Source organism: Leopardus geoffroyi, chromosome A2 (genome assembly GCF_018350155.1).
Source record: "Leopardus geoffroyi isolate Oge1 chromosome A2, O.geoffroyi_Oge1_pat1.0, whole genome shotgun sequence".
Classification (NCBI taxonomy): domain Eukaryota; kingdom Metazoa; phylum Chordata; class Mammalia; order Carnivora; family Felidae; genus Leopardus; species Leopardus geoffroyi.
This window is the reverse complement of record NC_059331.1, coordinates 50,045,580-50,070,518: the sequence shown is the minus strand read 5'-3', so window position 1 is coordinate 50,070,518 and position 24,939 is coordinate 50,045,580. Positions and strand designations below refer to the sequence as shown.

The window sequence follows — 24,939 nt, the reverse complement described above, 5'->3', positions numbered from 1 at the left end:
TACCCTCCAGTTCCATCCAGGTAGTTGCAAATGGCAAGATTTCATTCTTCTTGATTGGTGAGTAATACTCCATTGAATATATATACCACATCTTCTTTTTTTTATTTTTTATTTTTTTTTCAATATATGAAATTTATTGTCAAATTGGTTTCCATACACCACCCAGTGCTCATCCCAAAAGGTGCCCTCCTCAATACCCATCACCCACCCTCCCCCCCCCTCACCCCCCATCAACCCTCAGTTCTCAGTTTTTAAGAGTCTCTTATGCTTTGGCTCTCTCCCACTCTAACCTCTTTTTTTTTTCCTTCCCCTCCCCCATGGGTTTCTGTTAAGTTTCTCAGGATCCACATAAGAGTGAAACCATATGGTATCTGTCTTTCTCTGTATGGCTTATTTCACTTAGCATCACACTCTCCAGTTCCATCCACGTTGCTACAAATGGCCATATTTCGTTCTTTCTCATTGCCATGTAGTACTCCATTGACCACATCTTCTTTATCCATTCATCCACCAATGGACATTTGGGCTCTTTCCATACTTTGGCTATTGTCGATAGTGCTGCTATAAACATTAGGGTGTATATGCCCCTTTGAAACAGCACACCTGTATCCCTTGGGTAAATACCTAGTAGTGAAATTGCTGGTCATAGGGCAGCTCTATTTTTAATTTTTTGAGGAACCTCTATACTGTTTCCCAGAGTGGCTGCACCAGTTTGCATTCTCACAAGCAGTGCAAAAGAGATTCTCTTTCTCTGCATCCTCACCAACATCTGTTGTTGCCTGAGTTGTTAATGTTAGCCATTCTGACAGGTGTGAGGTGGTATCTCATTGTGGTTTTGATTTGTATTTCCCTGATGGTGAGTGATGTTGAGCATTTTTTCATGTGTCGGTTGGTCATCTGGATGTCTTGTTTGGAGAAGTGTCTATTCATGTCTTTTGCCCATTTCTTCACTGGATTGTTTTTTGGGTGTTGACTTTGATAAGTTCTTTATAGATTTTAGATACTAACCCTTTATCTGATATGCTGTTTGCAAATATCTTCTCCCATTCTGTTGGTTGCCTTTTAGTTTTGCTGATTATTTCCTTTGCTGTGCAGAAGCTTTTTATTTTGATGAAGTCTCAATAGTTCATTTTTGCTTTTGTTTCCCTTGCCTCTGGAGATGTGTTTAGTAAGAAGTTGCTGTGGCCAGGATCAAAGAGGTTTTTGCCTGCTTTCTCCTCAAGGATTTTGATGGCTTCCTGTCTTACATTTAGGTCTTTCATCCATTTTGAGTTTATTTTTGTGTATGGTGTAAGAAAGTGATCCACGTTCATTCTTCTGCATGTCGCTGTCCAGTTTTCCCAGCACCATTTGCTGAAGAGACTGTCTTTATTCCATTGGATATTCTTTCCTGCTTTGTCAAAGATTAGTTGCCCATACGTTTGTGGGTCTATTTCTGCGTTCTCTATTCTGTTCCATTGATCTGGGTGTCTGTTTTTGTGCAGTATCATACTACTTAATTACAGCTTTTTAATATGTCTTGAAGTCTGGGAGTGTGATGCTTCCTGTTTTGGTTTTCTTTTTCAAGATTGCTTTGGCTATTCGGGGTCTTTTCTGGGTCCATACAAATTTTAGAATTGTTTGTTCTCTGTGAAGAATTCTGGTGTTATTTTGATAAGTATTGCATTGAATATGTAGATGGTTTTGTGTAGTATCGACATTTTAACAATGTTTGTTCTTTAAAAATTTTTTTTAAATGTTTATTTATTCTTGACAGAGAGAAAGAGAACGAGTGGGGGAGGGGCAGAGAGACAGGGAGACCCAGAATTTGAAGCAGGCTCCAGACTCTGAGCTGTCAGCACAGAGCCCAACGCGGAGCCTGAACTCACGGACTGCGAGATCATGACCTGAGCTGAAGTCAGGCGCTCAACTGACTGAGCCACCCAGGAGCCCCAACAATGTTTGTTCTTCTAATCTAGGAGCCTGGAATTGAATATTTTTCCATTTTTATATGTGCCTTTTTCAATTTCTTTCATAAGCTTTCTCTAGTTTTCAGTGTATAGATTTTTCACCTCTTTGGTTATGTTTATTCCTAGGTATTTTATGTTTTTTGGTGCAGTTGTAAATGGGATCGATTCCTTGATTTTTCTTTCTGTTACTTCATTATTGGTGTATAGAAATGCAACCTATTTTTTGTTCATTGATTTTATATCTTGTGACTTTGCTGAATTCATGAATCAGTTTTAGCAGTTTTTTGGTGGAATCTTTTGGGTTTTCCATATAGAGTATCATGTCATCTACAAAGAGTAAACGTTTCACTTACTCCTGGCTGATTTGGATGACTTTTATTCCTTTGTATTTTCTGATTGCTGAGGCTAAGACTTCCAATACTATATTGAATAACAGTGGTGAGAGTGGATATCCTGTTGTGTTCCTGACCTTAGGGGGAAACCTCTCAGTTTTTCCCCATTGAGGGTGATATTAATGGTGAGTCTTTCATACATGGCTTTTATGATCTTGAGACATGATCCTTCTATCCCTACTTTCTTGAGGACTTTTCTCAAGAAAGGATGTTGTATGTTGTCACATGCTTTCTTTGCATCTATTAAGAGGATCATGTGGTTCTTGTCCTTTATTTTATTGATGTGATGTATCACATTGATTGTTTTGTGGATATTGAACCAGCCCTGCACCCCAGGTATAAATCCCACTTGGTTATGGTGAATAATTCTTTTAATGTATTGTTGGATCTGGTTGGCAAGTATCTTGTTGAGGATTTTTGCATCCATGTTCATCAGGGAAATTGGTCTATACTTCTCCTTTTTAGTGAGGTCTGTGTGTGGTTTTGGAATCAAGGTAATGTTGGCTTTGTAGAAAGAGTTTGGAAGTTTTCTTTCCATTTCTATTTTTTGGAACAGCTTCAAAAGAATAGGTGTTAACTCTTCCTTAAATGTTTGGTAGAATTCCCCTGGAAAGCCATCCAGCCCTGGACTCTTGTCTTTTGGGAGATTGTTGATTACTAATTCAATTTCTTTCCTGGTTTTGGATCTGTTCAAATTTTCTATTTTTTGCTGCTTCAGTTTTGGTAGTTTATATGTTTCTAGGAATTTGTCCTTTTCTTCCAGATTTCCCATTTTATTGGCATATAATTGCTCATAATATTCTCTTATTATTGTTTTTATTTCTGCTGTGTTGATTGTGATCTCTCCTCTTTCATTCTTGATTTTATTTATTTGGATCCTTTCCTTTTTCATTTTGATCATACTGGCTAGAGGTTTCTCAATTTTGTTAATTCTTTCAAAGAACCAGCTCCTGGTTTCATTGATCTGTTCTGTTTTTTTTTTTTTTTTTTTTTTTTTTTTTTTTTTTTGGTTTCAGTCTCATTGATTTCTGCTCTAATCTTTATTATTTCCTGTATCCGGATGGTTTTCAGTTTTCTTTGCTGTTCTTTTTCCAGTTCTTTAAGGTGTAAGGTTAGGTTGTATATCTGAGACCTTTCTTCCTTTTTTTGGAAGGGCTGGATTGCTATATACTTTCTTCTTATGACCACCTTTGCTGTGTCCCAGAGGTTTTGGGCTGTGGTGTTATCATTTTCAGTGGCTTCCATGTACTTTTTAATTTCCTCTTTAACTTCTTGCTTAGCCCATTAGTTCTTTAGTAGGATGGTTTTTAGTTTCTAAGTATTTATCTTTCCAAATTTTTCTTGTGATTGATTTCAAGTTTCATAGCATTGTGGTGTGAAAATAAACACAGTATGGGGGCGCCTGGGTGGCGCAGTCGGTTAAGCGTCCGACTTCAGCCAGGTCACGATCTCGCGGTCCGTGAGTTCGAGCCCCGCGTCGGGCTCTGGGCTGATGGCCCAGAGCCTGGAGCCTGCTTCCGATTCTGTGTCTCCCTCTCTCTCTGACCCTCCCCCGTTCATGATCTGTCTCTCTCTGTCTCAAAAATAAATAAAAACATTAAAAAAAAAAAAAGAAAAAATAAACACAGTATGATCTTGATCTTTTTGTGCTTATTGAGGACTGATTTGTGTCCCTGTATATGATCTACTCTGGAGAATGTTCCATGTGCACTGGAGAAGAATGTGTATTCTGCTGCTTTAGGTTGAAATATTCTGGATATATCTGTTAAGCCCATTCAGTCCATTCAAAGCCATTGTTTCCTTGTTGATTTTCTGTTTAGATGGTCTGTCCTTTGCTCTAAATGGGGGTGTTGAAGTCCCCTAGTATTATGGTATTATTATCGATAAGTTTATGTATGTTTGTGATTAATTGATTTATATATTTGGGTTCTTTCACATTTGGTGCATAAATGTTTACAATTGTTAGGTCTTATTTGTGGATAGACCCCTTAATTATGATATAACGCCCTTCTTCATCTCTTGTTACAGTTTTTATTTTAAAGCCTAGATTTTCTGATATAAGTATGACTGCTCCAGGTTTCTTTTGGTGACCATTAGCATGATGGTTCTCCATCCCCTTGTTTTCAATCTGAATGTATCTTTAGGTATAAAATGGGTCTCTTGTAAACAGCATATAGATGAATCTTGTTTTCTTATCCATTATGTTACCCTATGTCTTTTGATTGGAGCATTTAGACCTTTGACGTTTAGAGTGAGTACTGAAAGATAGGAATTTATTGCTCTTATGATGCCTGTAGAGGTGGAGTTTCTGGTAGTGTTCTCTGGTCCTTTCTAGTCTTTGTTGACTTTGGTCTTTTTGTTTTTGTTTATTTTTCTTTTCTTTCCTTTTTCTTTTTCATCTTCTCTCCCCTCAGAGAGTCCCCCTTAAAATTTCTTGCAGGGCTTGTTTAATGATCATGAACTCCTTTAATTTTTGTTTGCCTGGGAAACTTTTTATGCTTCCTTCTATTTTGAATGACAGCCTTGTTGGATAAAGAATTCTTGGCTGCATATTTTTCTGATTCAGCACATTGAGTATATCCTGCCACTCCTTTCTGGCCTGCCAAGTTTCTGTGGATAGGTCCACTGTGAACCTGATCTGTCTTCCCTTGTAGGTTAAGGACTTTTTTTCCCTTGTTGCTTTCATGATTCTTTCCTTGCCTGGGTATTTTGTGAATTTGACTATGATATGCCTTGTTGATGGTCAGTTTTTGTTGAATCTAATGGGAATCCTCTGTGCCTTCTGGATTTTGATGTCCATGTCTTTCCCCAGGCTAGGAAAGTTTTCCACTATGATTTGCTAACATAAATTATCTACCCCTTTTTATCTCTCTTCATCTTCTGGGACCCCTACGATTCTGATGTTATTACTTTTTAATGAGTCACTGATTTCTCTAATTTTTTTTGTGCTCTTTTGCCTTAGTTTCCCTTTTTTTTCCTGCTCCATTGTTCTCCATAAGTTTGTCCTCTGTATTGCTGATTTGCTTCTCTGCCTCATCCATAGTTGCTGCCATGTCAAGATTGCAGCTCAGTTATACCATTTTTTATTTCATCCTGATTGGTTTTTACTTCTTTTATCTCTGCAGGAAGGGATTCTAATCTATTTTCAACCCCAGCTAGTATTCTTATTATCATGATTCTACATTCTGGTGGAGACATTATTGCTTGTATCTGTGTTGATTAAGTCCCTGGCTGTCATTTCTTCCTGTTCTTTCTTTTGGGGTGAATTCCTTTGTTTTGTCATTTTGAAGGAAGTAGGGTAAAGAAATTAAAATTAAAAACAACACAAAGAAATCAAATAAAGGTTGTTAGATTATAGGTATGTCTTGGTCTGGTTGTTGAAAGAAGCTTGGTAGATTAGGGAAAAAAGGGAAAGATAAGAAAAAGAAAAAAGTGAAAAAAGAAATCGTTTGAAAATTTGAAAAAATGAATACAATAAAATAGAATAAAATAAAATAATGGAAGTAAAATAGAATTTAAAAAAATTTACACAAAAGTAAAAAGAATAGTAGAAAAAATTAAAGAATAATGTTTTAATAAAAACAAAATTATTTAGGGGCGCCTGGGTGGCGCAGTCGGTTAAGCGTCCGACTTCAGCCAGGTCACGATCTCGCGGTCCGTGAGTTCGAGCCCCGCGTCGGGCTCTGGGCTGATGGCTCGGAGCCTGGAGCCTGTTTCTGATTCTGTGTCTCCCTCTCTCTCTGCCCCTCCCCCGTTCATGCTCTGTCTCTCTCTGTCCCAAAAATAAATAAACGTTGAAAAAAAATTAAAAAAAAAACAAACAAAATTATTTTAATATTAATATCTGAATAAAAATATTTTAAATAAAAAATAGATTTTTTCTCTTTCTGTATTCAAGAATAAGAAAAGAAAAATAAAAAAAAAATGAATAAAAGGACCAGCGAACAGAATGAAGTACGATTGAAATTACATCTGGTTTCCTGTAGAAGTCAAGCTATGAAACGCTTTGTAGTTTGTAAACTAAGCAGGCTGAGACTTGTGTTTGTCTCTCAAGAGCGCTGTTGGCCCAGTTGGGCGGGGTTTAGTGTAATGGCTCTGTTCTCCCTAGATGGAGCTGCTTAGCTTACTGGGGTAGATTGCTGTGGCATGTGTAGGCTTGTGTGTGCGTTCGCAGGAGAGGTCGAAATGTCGTCACCCAGCTATCTGATTTCTAGTATCAGAACTCTGTGCTCTCCTGGACCAGCAATAGCACACCTGTCCTTTGTCCCCAGCTTCTGTCCACTCCCCGCTTCTACAGTGTCCGTGACCAAGCTGTTAGGCTGCCAGGCGGCACCTCTGCCCTGAGTTTTATCTCAAATGGGGGTGTGTTTCCCAACCCCTCACTTCTGAGGGACTGCGGCTTTGACCCGCTTAGACCTTCTGGGGGAGGTCTCTCGGAGCAATGGCCAGGTGCCGGCTGCACCCAGGAACGTTCGTGGGACAGTGCTGGTGCCAATGCCCAGAGACTGTGGCTGGGGACCGCTTGCCCAGAAAAAGTTCACGCGATCATGTAGCAGCAGCATTTCAGGGATTATGGAAAATAACAACACACATCTGGTGCCAGGCTTCACCCTTAACGGCCTTGTTCCAGCACCGGCGAATGTGGTTGTTCTCCAGGGTCCACTGAGAGCCTGTAGGAGGCCTCACAGCCTCTACCCGCTGTCCTCCCAGCAGGGGAACCGCCTCTCCCCCGTGGCCCGAGAACCCCCAGACTTCACTCTGCTCCTGGGGATTCGCCCTTCCCACCAGAGCACTGCCAGGTATCGAGCTGCGGAGTTTCAGAGTATAGAGTCATAATGGAATTTAAACCCTCTCCTTTCTCCCTCTTTAGTTCAGTCCCTGCAGCTGTTTCCACTTTTACACTTTCTCTCCAGCTGCGTTTGGGGGGGTTGTTTTTCCCATACACCACCCCGTCTCTGTCCTCTCTCCACAAGCAAAAACAGCTCCCTGCCCTCTGCCATTTCTCTCTCCAGTTCACCTCTCTGCGCCGCGTACCTGCCGAGTTCTGTGATTCAGGTTGTGCAGATTGTTGTGTTAATCCTCAAATCAGTTTTCTAGGTGTGCAGGATGGTTTAGTGTATATCTGGCTGCATTTCAGGGATGAGAGATGCAAAAACAAGACTTCTATGCTGTTTGTCCACCTTGGCCTCCTCCCAAATTCACATTGAAAATTTAATTTTCACTGTAGACTGCCAATATTGAGTGAAAAGAATTTCTGATGGTTTTTATTTTCTTTGAAGACTAGAGAGCACTGTGGGTGGTAAATTTTGGGAAGAAAGGGTGAAGGTTTGTAGATGATACAGGATACTGCAGCTCTCAAACGCAAGAAAAACTAAGGGCCTGTTCACATATGCTGTTACATCTAACCCCTGGTATTATTCTGCCTCTGATTTTCAGATGAGAAGCCTAGGCACTAGAATAGCAAAGATTTTCTCCAAGGTAATGAGTGGCACTGTGGGAATTTGAATGCATTTAATCTGATCCCAAAGGACATGCCTTGAAACAGTCCTTTTCCAGACCATACAGTTTCTTCTCACAGGATATTAATTTTTAAACTAATAAAAGAGAAGAGTCACTGACTCCAGTTAACTCCAGGAGCAGTCATTTATCTTTTTGCCTGCAGGGACTGAATGAGTTAGAAGTTACATGTGAAAAATGGTATTTGTGTTATAATGTATGTACATAATATTGGCATTACAATCAATGTCTAATTACAATTAATGTCTATTATCCTGATTATTTGCAAACACTCTCATCTACATGAAAAGCCTTTGTGATTCTAACAGTAAGAGCCAGTTTTCATGATTTATAAACCCCAAACGGTGTATCTGATGCACCAATCCAGAAGCAAAACCAAGTGTTTCAGCTTGTAAGGTATAGGGCCAGCAGAAATAGAAAACAGCAGCTACCTCCAAATCCCATACAAAGCACACCTTGATTGATTAGTTGATTGATCCATTCATGCACATTCATTTTTTTCTTCCTTTTGACAGATCTCATTTTCTTTTTTTGCATCTTCCATTAATATTTTTAGCTTGAATGAGTGGATGATTAATCACGTCCTTCTAGACTCAGGAAACCCACATTTTTACAGCTCTGTGGCTTTTTTTTCCTCCTGTATAGCACATAGCTGGTCACACTGACTGCAAAGCTTGTGGGTGCTGTGGAATGGGATTATTTAGTGAATATTCATTGGAGCTTCTACATCGTGTTGGGGCCATCGTGTTGGAAATACAAGAATAAATAAGATGACGATGAAAATCATGATACATCTATTATGGACTCAGTTGTGTTCCCCCTAAATTAATATGTTGAAGCCCTAACCCAAATGTGACTATATTTGGAGATGGTGCCCTTCAGGAGGTAATTAAGGTTAAGTGAAGTCATGTGGATAGGCTCTAATTGTATAGGACTGGTGTCCTTATAAGAAGAGGAGGAGCTACCAGAGAGTTCTCTTTGCACACCCAGAAGAAAGGCCATATGAAGACATGGTGAAAGGCAACATCTGCAAGACACGAAGATTGTTTTCACCAGAAACCCAACTGCTGACATCTAGATCTTGGATTCTCAGTCTCTAGAACTGTGACAAAAAAGTCTCTTGTTTAAGACACCCAGTCTGCGGCATTCTGTCGTGGTATTCCAAGCTGACTAGGATAGAAGTGAAACAGCTAAGTTATTTTGAGGGAACATTCTTGGTGAGCTATGGAGCTGGACCCTGGGGATCATAGAGACAAATAAGCCATCGTCCGTGCTTCTGGTGAATACACTAAATATCCAAGGAGGTGAGTACATGTTTGCATTCATGCCCCAGAGAGCAGAACAAGTGCAGCTAGGTAGAGAAAAGAGTTGGGTGCAGTTCACATAGGTGAGTCTGGTGGAGGGTATAGTTGGAGCAAAAGAGGGCGAAGAACTCTCCCCAGTCTGTTCATTGTTCACTGTTCACTCTTGGCCTTGTTTGCCTGATCTTGTATTTTTAAACTCCCTCCTGGTTGTCTTAGTGAAGTCCTGCTTGAATAGAATCCCTTTGGAGGGGCACCTGGTTGGCTCAGTCAGTTGAGGATCCAATTTTGGCTCAGGTCATGATCTAGCAGTTTGTAAGTTCAAGCCCTGCTTCGGGCTGTCTGCGGTCAGCAGGTAGCCTGCTTGGGGTTCTCTTTTTCCCTCTTTCTCTGCATCTACCCTTCTCACACTCTCTCTAGAAAAATAAATTAAAAAAAAAACATTAAAAAGTATGATCCCTTTGAAGGACTTCATGATGGCAAAGAGTCTAAAAGTTAAATTGTAGCAATCTAGAGCATCTTCTTTGCATAAACTTTATCTAAAAAGTTTGAGGTTGCCTATTAGGGTTTTTCTAGCCTGAAATGTATGCCAGGAGAATAAAATTCACTCTTTCTTGCCTGAGCAAAAGGGTGATTCTTCTGTTTTTCGTGCTCAGCATGGACAATAGGGTGGAGTTATGGTAGGCTGAAAACAAGATTTCCCTGTGGATGACTTCCTGTGTGATCCAAGCCTCCTGTGTCCTCTAGGTCTATCTATCTGAGTGCACAGGGATGCTGTGTAACATGTGTCCAGGAACTGGGTCTTTGGAGTCAGGTCCTGATGAAGAGTCCTGCCTCATCCACTCTGTAGCTCTGTGACTCTGGGCAAGTTGTGACATCTCTTAGAGCCCCAGTGCACCCATTCAGAAAGGAGAAAAGTGGTACCCAGAATTAAGTCAGTGCTGCACTTCTGTAAAACACTGGGCATAAAGCCTGGCACATGATAGTGGCTTAATATATATTTTTATTGCTTTGCAATTTGGGAAGATTGGCAGAAATGTAATTGTTACTATTATGCAAACATTGTGACCCAGGGTCTACGTTATGTCACTTTACCAATCAATTGAAGTTGACATATCTATTTCACATCGTTTTTACAAAGATAAAATGCAGAAGTAGAAACTTATCTCTGGATTATAGTAGGTACTCAATAAATGTCAGTTTTGAAAACTGAAGGAAGGAATTGAATTCCTTCTTCTCAGGAGTAGATACCATTTACACCTTGCCTGCCTGGGTTAACAGTTACTATTCTTGACTCCTGCTCACATCAATGCTTATTTATGACTCCATGTATTAACCTCTCAAAATGGGTAGGAGGAGTCTGCATTATCTAACGTCTTTTAAATGTGAAACCCATGAGTGGTATTTGGAGATTGAATTTTAACTATTATTAACATTCCAATTACTTCCAAGTCAAAGGTGATACTGCTGAAAATGAAGTCAACACAGGTTTCTGGTTTAATTCCTTAGTTCAATGTAGAGACCTAAAATCTCCTGGTATCCTCTATTTAAATAATTTAGGTTAAGGGCTAGCAGGTGTCCAAGCTAAGGCACCTGCCCTCAAAGCATGCACAATCTATTTAGCAGTAGGCATGCAAAAAAATCTTAAACTGAAATAGAAAGGTTGGGCTGCGTGGCTTAGTCATTCAATATTTGTAAATGGTGAATACCTACTGTGCGTCGTGAACTCCCATTCATCCTTCAGACATTAGCCCGGAAAATCAGTCTTCCTGGACGTCTTTCTGGAACAGCCTTCCCATATCCCCCTCACATGACATGCAGGCATTCTCATAGTATCTTGTACTTCATCTTAGTGATAGTCTGTGTTTACTTCTCGCCATTGCATCCTTAGTGCCAAACATCTAGGTGCATAGTAGGTTTTTAATACAGACCTGTTAATTGACTGGCAGCATTTAATAGAACGGGGTGTGGCTTTATTGTAGGTGATGAACCTGATTCTTTGAAAGAAGGAAATAAAGCCTAGACTGATCAAGGTAAATTCTTGATCAGAATCAATAGTGTTGTCAGTGCTTATGACTCTGTCATTTCCCATAGTTAATTCTTCAGGCCTGGGTGTAGCATACTGAGTAGTAAATTCTTCACCGTCTAGAAGGATTTGTATGAGAAAGCATGCTTCTACCTCCCAGTTCCAAGAACTGACAAATCAGCAAAGCTCATCAAGTCCAGTAGGGGGAGCTCCCACATTTAGTAGTTCTGTTGATCGCTGTTTAAAAACCTTGTTTCCGATTCTGTGTCTCCCTCTCTCTCTGCCCCTCCCCCGTTCATGCTCTGTCTCTCTCTGTCCCAAAAATAAATAAACGTTGAAAAAAAAAAAAAAACCTTGCTTAGAAAAACCAAAACCAAACCAAAACTAAAAACAACCTTGGTCAAGTTTTTCATTATACTTCTCTTTTTTTCTCAGAATCACAGAGTCTCAGAAATAGGAGGGACCAAGGGTCTTTTAAGCCAGCCACTCTCAGAGTAAGATGGTCTAGAACCAGGATTTTTATCTTGATTCTTTATATCCCCTTTCCTCTCCTCTTTCAAAAGTCTTTATTGAGCATCTGTGTGCCAGACACTGAGGTAATAGAGCTGAAGAAGACAAGCATATACCTTCCCCCTTTTTCTACTACAGTTTTGCTTGATGAGCTCCCCAAGCTGGGAAGCTCCTTACTCCCTGAGGAGTCTCCTCTGTCTATGGGCAGCCCCAACTGTTCACATGTCCTTTGATTGAGTCAGAAATTATTCCCTGATATCTTCTTTTTTTGATTCCCATCTGAGTGTCAGCATTGTACCTTGTATGTAATAGGCATGGAACCATTTGGGCCTTTTGGCCTCTGTGTTCCCTGTAGATGTTAGAAAAAGTGATTGGGCCCCATTTCTTTAATTCTATCATTTAGTCCTGACTTTGGAATATGAACCTTTTAGTGAGTGAAGTGGCCAGGGAGTGGGCAGGTAATGTACCTTAATGCAGAAAAAATGTAAAAGTCAGTAAAATTAGACCTTAGCTCACCTTGTACCACCTCAGGGTCCTCTCTCCTCTTGGAAAATTTTTATCTTTAGGGTCTGAGAGGTGTTGTGTTATGTTATTGGGGTTAAACACACCCAAACTCCATCTAATGCAGCCCTTAACTAGGAGGTTTTAGGGGCTAACTGGTGGACATATGCCTGGGAGAGTTGCAGTTGAAAAGTAAGCATAGGAGACAACCAGCCATACCCAGCTGGTTTAATGACTTCTATTAGGGAAAATGTCCTTCACTGGAAAGGAAAGAATCAAATTAGAATGGGGAATCCTCAACCAAACAGGTGAGCAGTTATCAAGAGTGCATCTGGCTAAAGCTGGTCCATGGTTGCTACTCAGAAACAATTTGTCGAGTGAGTTGGAATGAAGGAAGGAACATATTCCAAATTTCCTAACCCACAACCAACATTTCTACGTTCTCATACTATGGGTACACATATATTTGATAGTCTCTGAGGAGGTAGAGAGAATGAGATGCATGCCATGGATGAGATGAGTAAATAAGTAGTGATTAAAAAAAATCCCCAAACTCTTGACCAGTTGCCCTTGATTTCAACACAATAAGGCACACGTTAATTAATGGAAAAGATGTTGAGTATTATCAAATTTGGGAGGTGGCGAAGAGGCTTATGCCATTATGCTACTTTTCAGTAGTGCTTGTCTATTGAGAAGAATTTTGACATCTGGTAATTTTGGCTCATCAGAAAATGACTGATAAGTGATTCTTGCCTTGGGACTGGGGGTGAAAAATGGTAACATGCATTTGCTGTCACCCAGGTAGTCCAGTAGCCTCTGCTTTTCTAGGAGGGAAGAGACTTAAAGTTATATAGCATGTTAATGGAAAGGAAGAGCCTGATATATCCAAGTGTCTTGACTCCATTCAAGTGCTTGTTATCTATTATATTGCCCACTTTCCCTACTTAACTGCAAGTTAAAGATTCCTCTTACTTGGGGAGGCAGAAACAGTGGGAAGAGAATGTCTTCTGGGAGTTGGTGGAGTGATTGTGTGGAGTCAGCTTGTCCTACTTGAGTGGCCTGTGGGTCTGCCCCACACATACTGCTCTGACTACCTGGACCCTGGGGAAGACAGGGGTACCAGACAGCATAGGGTGGGGATGCGAGCTATGTAGAACTAAGCAGAAGTAGATCAGTGGATACTAGATGAAACTGCTCACAGATAAGGAAGGAATGAGTCATCCAGGTATTGATTTTGGGGGGATGGGTGCTGAAGTTGAGAGCAATCTTTAAAACCTTGAGAAGACACCATTTTTGTTTGTTATCCGAGGCCATATCTGCATAAGGGGCTTTGTAGAGACCACAGTAATTTAGAAAAAACACTGGGAGCCAGGCAGCCAGCCTGCCTGCCTGCCTGCCTGCCTTCCTTCCTTCCTTCCTTCCTCCCTCCCTCCCTCCCTCCCTTCCTTCCTGCCTTCCTTCTCTCCTCCTGGCACCTTTCACTGAATATGTACTTTGTGTAGGGACATCAGGTTAATGGACATACATACGCAGAAAGGGTGGAGGAGGCATATCTTCATTGTACTTACCTAAGAGCATTAAGAATTTCAGGGATACCATGTTAAGTTATATTTTGTTTGTTTTTTCAGGGAGGACATTTTTATTCCCCATCAAAACTCAAGTGTTTGAGTTGAAACTAATCAGAAGCCTCCTTGAAATATGCCCAAACTCTTTCTACTTTAGTCAAGTTACTTTATCTGTGCCTCAACTTCCTCATCTATAAAAATGGTAGCCATTTCCTATGTGGCTATGAGAATGAAATGAGTGGATCTTTGTAAAGCATTTAGACAGTAGTAAGCAACCTACAAGGTCATGGTTATTGCCCCACAAACTTGGGTTATGGTACTTAATACTGTCATTTTTTTTTGCCTCGTTTTCTAATTAAAAAAAAAAAATAAATAAGAGGTGCCATGGCATGCCTCATGGATAGCCCGTACAGCTACAAATAGAAACATGCCTGTGGGGAAGAAAAAGACATCACCTCTTTCTGAGCCTGGAGATTTAAAACCCTTAAGGTGAATTTTCTAAATCAGGAATCAAAATATTCAATTTCTTGGTAGCATAGCTACAGATTGAAGTAAGTACTTTGCAGAATAGAATCAATCGAAGAACCTTACAATTCTAAAGGTCTCAAAACTTAGTTTGAATGACTTGGTGTATATGTTGAAGCACCAATTGTGCTGTTAAAGAATTCTCCCCTTGGCAGATAATGAACTGATAAGAGATCCTTCTGGCTGCCAAGCGTGGGTTATCAGGAGGGTCCAGATTACCTGAGGGAACGTGGCTATATCTGCTGCAGGCACTGCTTGGGTCAATAGCTACCTATTGTATAGAAGGGTGGCACATTGCCAGCTGATTCTCAAGGTGTTGAGACCTCCTCACTGATTGAGTATTGATCTCAAGCCTGTAGGTTTCAATGGCATTCAGGAGTGAGTTGCAATAAAACGAGCTTGTATTTAGTTTTCTAGATAGTTGTCATCCTGTTAATTTCTCTTTGCGTGTAACTTTGCCTTCCATTCTCAGAAAACACATGTTGCCTTTCTTGCAAAATGGACCTTTATGGAACTACAGGAAAATGTGTTAAGGGAATTACATTAGACCTCCAGTGTTCTGTCTGCCAGCGCTGCGAGAAATAGAAAGTCTCCGGGGCAGTGATGATTTTGGAAGCCACGTGGCAACCAAGGCTGTGTGTTCGCAAGATGGGTTCATACTGCAGTGTGAAATTTCTTTGTTAGGTTATCAAATCTGATGCAGGAGGAAGAGTCTAAACTTCCAAATTAAGCATAATACACGTTCCCCGTGTCTTTGAGGCTCCTGAGGTGAGGCTGAGCTGAGTGAATTAGAAGCTCACTTCACTTTGTTTCCTGGTGTACTATCAATTAAGCAATTTCCAGAAGCAACAGCACAGATGGCATTTTACTTAGCTTTATAGGGTAGTTTTCTACCCTGTGATATAAGGAGAGATGGAAGCAGGTGGCACTAAGGCTTTCCTTGTTACCCTCTTTGTACTTTCTTAATGAGCCTACTTGGCTTCCACTTTGCGTCTTCCTGGGTTGGAAGGGCAAAGCATTTTCTCCTGCCAGGTTCTATACTTCAACCCTGTATCTACACTTCTTTCTGATAAAAAGTTTGCCACAAAACACACACAGTGTTATTTAAGAGTGAGCCCTCTATACTTGACTCACATTTACAAGATAAATGTGCTTGATGGGAACCAAATATTTATCTTAAGATGCATCTTAACACATGCCATCTGCTATGGACTGAACTGTATGGCCTCTAAAATTCATATGTTGAAGCTCTCACCTGAAATGTGATGCTATTTGGAGGTGGGGCCTTAGGGAGGTATTAAGCAAGCCAGGAAGAGTGCTGCTCTTAACCGAAATAGACAATGCTGCCTCCTTGATCTTGCACGTCCAACCTCCAGAACTGTGAGAAGCTAAGTTTCGGTTGTTTTAAGTCACTCAGTCTTTGTTGTTTTGTCAGGCAACCCAGACTGACTAGGATAGCCTCTTATGTATATTATGAACTTAAGCATGGTATAATAAAGGCACCTTGTCAGCCCTGGGTCAGGCTGCTTCTAACAGACACAAGGAGCAGGCAACTTTCACATAGGGCTCTCTGAGTCCTCAAATAGCTTTCCCACCCTGTGCCTCATTGTTGTCAATTTGAGCTTTGTTGTTCATTGCTTTGGCATTATGGTAACGGTCTTCCTTTGGGTTGGCTTTTTTTTTTAAATCTTTAGTTTAAAATTGATAAGTAGTACATGGACAAAGTCAGCAACAGACAGCGACAACAACCAACACATTACAAATGGGCAGCCGGTGAAAAAAGTCTCCTCTTCCACTGTGGATCCTAAGATTTGCAGTTTCCTCCCCTCCCCAGAATCAACCATGCTTGTCAATATCTTTGTGTGTTTTTTCAGATCTTGTATGCATATATAAGCATATATGTATACATTAGCCCTCACTTTTTAACTTTTACACACGTGTATGAATACTGTTTACATTTGCTTTTCTGTATCTTCCTGGTGGTGTTAAGAAGTTGAGGAACTCCTCACTAACGAATACAAGTCTCTAACATGAAACGGGACAGTTGCTCCCCTGACGAGAGGGTCACCTCAATCAAAGAAAGTGTAAGGGGACAAAAGGAGTCTGAAAGTGAAAGTAAGGGATGTCGAATACCAAATTCACTCTTTCCTAAGTAGTCTAGAAATTCTGTGGTAATGTTGTAGCTAAATCTCCTCACCATCCCATAACTGATCCTTTGTGTTCTCTGTCTCACCTTGAATGTCCTGTCCTCCAGGAAGCCCTCTCTGATTATTCTCCCTAAAATGTCTTTTCTACTGCTCCCAGCCAGATGATTAGCACAGCATCTATGTAGCCTCATGCATAATTTCCTTCAGTTTTGCTCCTAGAAATGAGTAATTTTAGCATTTTACAAATGTGAAGTTACTTTGTAATATTGGAATATACTCTTTCAAGCGATCACCATTTTTTTACCAGCAGAACTTTTAGCTTTTGCTACTTTCTAACTTCAGTCTTACCTTAGCTAGACCCTGAGGTTAGTGAAGATGGTGAGAAGATATTGTTTTTGTATTTCCAGGGTCTAGCCAGGGTCTTAGTAAATAACTGTTGAATAAACAGTGTCGAGAAACTTTTCCCCTACATTTTCTTCTAGTAGTTTTATGGTTTCACATCCCGTGTTTAAGTTGTCAACTCATTCTGAGCTGATTTTTATATATGGTGTGAGATAACGGTTCAGTCTCATTCTACATGTGCATATCTAGTTTTTCCAACACAATTTATCAAAGCAACCATCCTTTTCCCATCGTGTATTCTTTTTCCCATTTTGTATTCCCATTGTGTTTGTTTATTTTTGACAGAGAGAGATAGAGCGTGAGTGGGGGAGGGTCAGAGAGAGGTAGACACAGAATATGAAGCAGGCTCCAGGCTCTGAGCTGTCAGCACAGAGCCCGACGTGGGGCTCCAACTCACAGACCATGAGATCATGACCTGAGCTGAAGCCAGATGCTTAACCGACTGAGACACCCAGGCGCCCTGACCCCCATTGTGTATTCTTGATACCCTGGTTGAAAATTGGCTCACTTTAGATGCATGCTATTCTGTTCATTGGCCTATATGTCTGCTTTCCATACTCTTTTGATTATGGTAGCACGTATATGTGTCTATATTGAAGTGTAGTTGACAAATAATGTTACATCAGTTTCAGGTGTACAACATTGTGATTCAACATTTATATACATTATGAAGTGATGATCACAATAAATCTAGTTACCTTCTGTGAGTATACAAAGTTGTTAAAATATCAACTATATTCCTTATACTTACACATTGCATCCCTGTGAGTTATTTATTTTATAATTAGAGTTTGTGCCCTTTAATCCCCTTCTCCTATTTAGTCCATGTCCCCAATCCCCTCTCTTCTGCAAACTACAATATTACTCTCTGTATCTATGAGTATATTTGTGTTTTGTTGTGTTTGTTTTGCGTTTTAGATTCCACACATAAATGAAATCATAGGGTATTTAACTTTATCTTTCTGATTATCTTACTTAGCATAATGCCCTTTAGATCCATCCATATTGTTGTAAATAGCAATATTTCATTCTTTTTTATGGCTGAGTAACACTACACTATATGTGTACACACACACACACACACACACACACACATGTATATATATACTAAATCTTATTTATTCATCTACTGATAGATTCTTAGATTCCTTCCCTATCTTGGCTGTTGTAAATAATACTGCAGTGAACATAGGCGTGCATATATCTTTTCAAATTGGTGTTTTGGTTTCTTCAGCTAAATACCCAGACATAAAATTGCTAGAGTGTGTGGTAGTTCTATATTTAATTTTTTGAGGAACCTCCATACTATTGACTAGTGGATATACCATTTTACATTCCATATACTCATCAGTACTTATTTCTTGTCTGATAATAGCCATTTTGATTGGTATGAGGTGATCCCTGATTGTGGTTTTGATTTGCATTTCCATGATAATTAGAGATGTTGAGCACCTTTTCATGTGCCTGTTGGCTATCTGTCTTTGAAGAAAGGTCTCTTCGGGTCCTCTGCCCAAATTTTTGTTTGAATATTTTTGGATATTAATTCCTTATCAGATAAATCATTTGCAAATATCTTTTCTCATTCATTAGGTTGCCTGTTGGCTTTGTGGATGGCATCCTTCATTATCAAAAGATTTTTAGTTTGATGGAGTTGGATTTGTTGATTTTTGCTTTTGTTGCCCTTGCCTGAGGAGACGGATCCAAAAAATTATTCAGATCAATGTCCAAAAGCTTACTGTCTGTTTTCTTTGAGGAGTTTTATGGTGTCTAATTTTAGATTTGAGTCTTAAATATATTTTTAATTTATTTTTGAATATGGTATAAGAAAGTGGTCCAGTTGTACTATTTTGCATGTATACATATACATATATATGTATATGTATATTTCTAATTTTCCCAACACCATTTATTGAAGAGACTATCTTTCCCCCATTGCCTTCTTTCTTGATGATTGACTGTATAATTGTTGGCTTATTTCTGTACTCTCGATCCTGTTAAATTAATCTGTGTGTCTGTTTTTGTGCCAGTACCATACTGTTTCAATTATTATAGCTCTGTGTGTAGTTTGAAATCAGGGAGCATGGTAACTGAAGCTTTGTTCTTCTTTATCAAGATTAGTTTGGCTATTTGGGTGTTTTTTTTTTTTTTTGTGGTTTCATGAAAATTTTAAGATTATTTGTTCTAGTTCAGTGAAAAAATGCCATTGGTATATTGATAAGAATTGCATTGAATCTGTGCATTGCTTTGGGTAGTATGGACAATTTAACAATATAATTTCTTACATTTATGAGCATTTATTTACGTCTTTCCATTTATTTGTGTTCTCTTCAATTTCTTTCATCAGTATCTTCTATTTTTCAGAGTACAGGTCTTTGACGTCCTTGGTTAAATTTGTGCCTAGGTATCGTATTCCTTTTTGTTTCAACTGTAAATGGGATTGTTTGCTTAATTTCTCTTTCTGATAGCTCACTGTATAAAAATCCAACAGATTTGTGTATAGTAATTTTGTATTTTGTAACTTTACTGAATTTACCTATTAGTTTTAATAGTTTTTTTTGGTAGAGTCTTCAGGGTTTCTGTGTTTAGTACCTTGTCATCTGCCAATAGTGGTAGTTGTAAATCTGCTTTTCCAATTTGGATGCCTATAATATATTTTAAAAACAGGAAGTATGATGCCTTGAATGTTGTCATTATTGCTCAAGATCGCTTTGGCATTCATTCATTCATTCATTCATTTATTTTTAGGACTAGTTTTTAGAATATTTTTGAGGCACCTGGGTGGCTCAGTTGGTTAAGCATCTGACTTCGGCTCAGGTCATGATCTCGCCATTCGTGAGTTCCAGCCCTGTGTTGGGCTCTGTGCTGACAGGTTGAAGCCTGGAGCCTGCTTCCAATTCTGTGTCTCCCTCTCTCTCTGGCCCTTCCCCTCTCGAGCTCTGTCTCTCTCTCTCTCAAAAATAAATAAACATTAAAAAAATTTAAAATATTTTTGTTAAGAATGCCTTTGGGATTTTGACAAGGACCACACTGAATCTGTAGATTGCTTTGGTTAGCATAGACATTTTAACAATATTCTTTCAATCCATAAACGTGGAATGTCTTTCCATTTATCTGTGTCTTCTTTCATTTGCTTCATCACTGTTAAAATTTTCAACATGCAGGTATTTCACCTCTTTGCTTAAATTGCTTCCTAGACATTTTTTTCTTTTTGATATTACAGTGCTTGTTTTTTTCATTACCTTTTCACAGAGTTCACTATTGGTGTCTAGAAATGTGACTAATCTTTGTATTTTGAGCTTTTAATGACTTTATTTATTAGGTCTGAAGGGTTTTTTTGTTTGTTTGTTTGTTTTGTTTTGATTTTTTGTTTTTGCTGTTGTTGAGTCTTCAGGATTTTTTACATTTAGGATCCTAAGGAGAAGAACAGAGCAAAATGCAGCTTGTGATAGTAGACAAGCTACATGAAACCTGACTGGTAAGTGAAATGTGACCTAACCCTAGGAAGATTCAGTTTCACACGGGTCACATTAAATTTCACCTGTGAAACTTTTGAGGAAGACATTGTTGGCTTATTCTGTGTCCGTTTGTCTCTATGGCTTTATCTTAATGGTTTTCAAAATGCCAGATGAGACCTACTGTATCCAAGCCTTTTGATTTGAACATGATCTGAAGGGATGAAAACATTACATACAAACAGCTACTGCTCTTACAGTGGTTCAGCTGGTCCCATCACTGCTTAATTTAGCAAGGTTTGCATTAAGCTAATGTGGACTTACTGTGGTTTTTGTTTTGTGCTTGGAAAGGAGAGGTTTGGATTTCTCTGTGGCTTGCACTGTAGGGTCAGGAGTGTCCTCCAATTTGTAAACACTTAATGTGGGGTTTCCATATGTTCATCTCTAGAAAGAACTCAGATTCCCAGGCATGCTTGTGTTTTATTCACATGAGAGAGAATTACTCTCTGCATTTTCCTCCTTCTATAAGCAGAATGTGTTAAAGAAAAGTTACTATTTTATCTTTGCCTATCACAGGATTTTTCTTACTATGAGATATACTCCCTCTCTGTTGCAGGCTCTTTGAAACCTATAAGTAATTAAAAACTGTGTGTTGCTGTTGTTTTGTTTTATCACATCTTTAATATTACTAATTAACTACCTTAGAGGGCTTAGAATTAAGGCTAAGAAAGGGTATATGATTTTTACCTTGCTGAAACTATAGTTTAAAAAAAAAAGGATTTTGCAGAAAGTTTTACTGTTTTCCACTTATCTTTACTGAGCCCTACAGTGGCATTTTCATATCCTTTGGAAGTTTCTTTTATTGACTTTACATGTTGATCATGATTGAGGACAACTTCTCCCACCACTGAGAAAAGAACTTACATTTGGACTATCTCCAAACATGGCTGTCATCCTTGGCATATGGCCTCTGAGACAGAAACAGACATATCACTAAATGTTGAGTTTATTGTCTTGCTGGAAGTTCTTATCTTTAATTCCACAAGAGTAAACAAATTCAGTGAAATGAATGCCAAACTGCTCATAATATTATATGGCCTTAAATTATTCTAACTCTCACTGTTGGAGAAAATATATTATTTTAATTCATTAAGGTGGCAGTAATTGGCACACTCAATCCTTGCAGGAAATGGCACAATTAAGAAATCACAAAATCAAAGACAAATAAGACACCTAAGTAGATTAATCAGCAATGACTTTCAGAGTGCCACTGCTTAACTGTTTGTTACTAAGATACTCTGGCCACATACATGTCAGCTAACTACAGAAATGTGGGATTCACCCTTCCAGGGACTGAAAGCATTTGTATTTTTTTTTTTTTGAACTTGTACATTTTAACCAGGAATTCCTTCAGGCTTTTAGAAAAATATGTACAATAGCTTTTTCCTTCTAGGCATGTGGATGGTATAAGGGTTCAGAGGTTTAGTTTTTTAAATCTTTTTACTTACTACTAAATCCTTAAGATATTTGAACCTTGAACTATGGGTAGGGGCTTGCCAAGCAGGCAGTGGGGAGAGGGACATAGGACAGTTCACATACAGGGCAAGGCATGCTCAGGGTTAGCTGGAAGTGAAGCTGGTAAAGTCTTGGATGACACTCAAGCATGACTAAAACATTGTGTTTTAGACAGGAAGAAGATGCAATGGTCTGTAAGGAGGAAAAAGATAGGGTCAGGTGATTTAGAAGGGTCATTTGGGCAGCAGAATGGAGAGAGGATGAACCCACGAGTGCCTGGAGAGAGGAGAATGGTGGGAGGCAATTGCAGAAAAGAGATAAAAAGATCTTGACAAAGAGGACTGAGCACATAGACAAAAACCATAATATTTAGTGGCAGGTTGCCTGAGGATGGTGAGTGAGGGGATGGGAGACAGGGCAACCAAGAGTTGGGGGAGAGAGTAAAGAAGAGAAGAAGGGCGGGGGTATTTGGGACTCCTCCCGTGGGTAAATATTTGGCGGGATGTCTCCATTAGTCTCGCTTCTTTACTTGTACACACATTAGACACAAACACTGTTAGATGCTGGGAGGACACCTCATAGTTTGCTTATTTACGTATTTTTCAGAGTGTTTAATCAGGTTAAAATATACAATGACTGCTTGGCTCCTTACCACAGCAACTGATCTTTGACTTCTCATCCTTCCATTTGTACCTAGCTTTTAAGTCCTGTGATTCATTGTTTATCAAACAAAGGTTTATGGTGTACTCACTCTGCCAGGCACTGTTCTGGAGGCTGGGAATATAACTGTGAACAAAACAAATAAAATTTCCTGGCTTCATGGTGTGGCCTCTCTTTGGACCTCTTGAATCTTAGATTATTTTTGCCTCAAAGTCACATTTGAGCACCCCTGGAAATTGCTCTTTTCCTTAGAAGCAATTGAGACCTAAAACATACTGAAGAATAAATCCATTCCCAAGTCACTGTTGTTTTGGTTTTCTCCCAAAGAGCCTTATTTAGGATATCCAGGACTCAGAGCTTCCCTGTGGTCTCTCATGTTTATAGGAATTAGGAATTAGCCCCAAGTCCCAGAGAAGAGCCCAAAGTGAACTTTGTGGCTGGTTATTTCTCTAGGAGAACGTGGGGGTTTTGCAATTGGGATTAGGAGAGGTTTCTCTCATCTCTTCTGAACTGGAGAAGGGTTTTGCTTTAACTTAAAAAGTGCCAAGTTTTCAAAAGACCTTTGAAAGAGGGGCTCAACTAGCGCTGGGAGGCAGTTGTTTCAAATGTTCAATGTGAGTGATCTCTGACACTGTCATAGAGAAGGCAGGAGAAGGGTATGCATGGGGATCCAGAGGTGGAGGCATATCTATTAATAAACTGCAGAAGCAGGCCTGTGGATGCTTTGTAAATATGAGGGAAGCAAAGTGTGATGAACTGAGGTGCCTGCTGAGGTCTCTGGTGTCTGATGAATTTAGAGAACATTTTTCTATTTCCCTTAATGTTTCTCTGCAAGTTCCATCTCATTTCTTGGTTTAATGAGGACATTCTTTATGCCTAAACAAAACCCCTACTGTTAGAACTCAAGCCTGTTAACCCCACTGCTCTTCTCTGCCAGGATTGCAGTAGGACAGAATGAAAGGGGAATTTTATCTGCCGTGGGCTCCAGGCAGTCACCTACCTGGAGGAGCCCTCCTCGCCCTGACTGACAGCCCCTGGTTTGCCCACGTGATGGGGGAACATCACTACCCACTCCCCATGCCACCTCCCCAGACTGCTAGATTGGGCCAATTTGTCATGTTCACTGACAAGGCAGCTGGATTTCTTTTGGTTCATTGCAATTCTGTGCATTTCTTGCTAGATGCTGTGCTAGCCACTGACTCAGGTGAATAAAGTAGCATCTAGTCAGTGGATTAGTCAAAGATGGAAGGCTGTGTTGCCACATGGTAAGTATTACCACTAGAGGGATGTACAAAGTGCAATGGAAAGACAGAAAGAAGAGCAATTAATTCTGGCGGGAGGTGCAGAACAAGGGCTAGCAAGGAGGCAGCACTTGAATTAGGACTTTATGGAAGACTGGATTTGCCAGAAATAGAAGGGAGGAGTGATACTCCACACCCAGAGAACATGTACAAATGTTCAAAGCTGCCTGATGCATTCAAGGCTATCGATTAGTTTAGGGGCCAGTGTATCATCTCCATTTGTTTGTGCCTAATAAGAGAGAGCTTGAAATACAGACTTGAGTGCCATACTGTGGAACAGTGTTTAATTTGGTATTTAATCAGAAGTTTTAAGCAGGTGAGGAATGGAATTGATTCTGGCCTTAGAGATACTTGTCTGGCAGTAATATGGAGCACAATTACAGAAGATAGAAAATTGGAGGCAGGGAGCCCAATTATGAGGTCCCTGCAGTAATGCAGGCAAAGCGACGGATCTAGGCTAGGGCTGTGTCTCCACTCTAAACCTCCCTCCTGAATCCCAGCCTCTTTTGGGATCTCAGCAGCTGCCTACTTGATGTCCTTGCTCCCATGTCTAATAAACATCTCAAACTCTGCATGCCCAAGACTGTACTAATGATTTTCCCTTTTCTAAACATGCTTCATTCCCAGCTTTTCTCCTCTCAGTTGGTGGTAACTCCATCCTTTAAGTAGGTGGGGACAAAACTTTTGAGTTGCCCTTGACTTTGCTCTTTCATATGCCATATTAAACCAATCCTAAAATCCCATTGCCTCTGCCTTCCCCACTATCTTCAATGGTCTAAGCCCCCATCCCATTTTGCCTGGATTGTTTAATCCTGCTTAAGTCTTTGCTCCTTCAAATCCTTGCTCAAACTTAATCTTCACAGGCAGGTCTACCCTGCCCACTGTGTCTTACACTGTACCCTGCCCCTCCTCCACACAGCCCATCTACTTGCCCACTTACCATCCATTTACTCAGCTTTGGTTTCCCTAACACCACCACAATTCCATAGCATGCCATCTAATTTTCTTATTTATTGTTTATTGTCTCTCTTTCCATACTTAAAAGTAGCTCTTCAAGGTTAGGGTTCTTGGTCTGTTTGCTCACTGCTATATCCCCAAAACACCTAGAAAAGAGCCTGGAACAGAATAGGGACTCAGTAAATATTGGATGAATAAATGAGTGGGAAGTTTCCTGGA

The 24,939-nt window shown here is 39.8% G+C and overlaps 1 long non-coding RNA gene across 2 annotated transcripts in view; it reads left to right on the top strand.

Annotated features, from left to right (window-relative positions):
- LOC123605926 overlaps positions 1–24,939 on the top strand; it is a 799,403-nt gene that overhangs the window by 182,780 nt on the left and 591,684 nt on the right. The gene's annotated exons all lie outside the window — the stretch shown is intronic.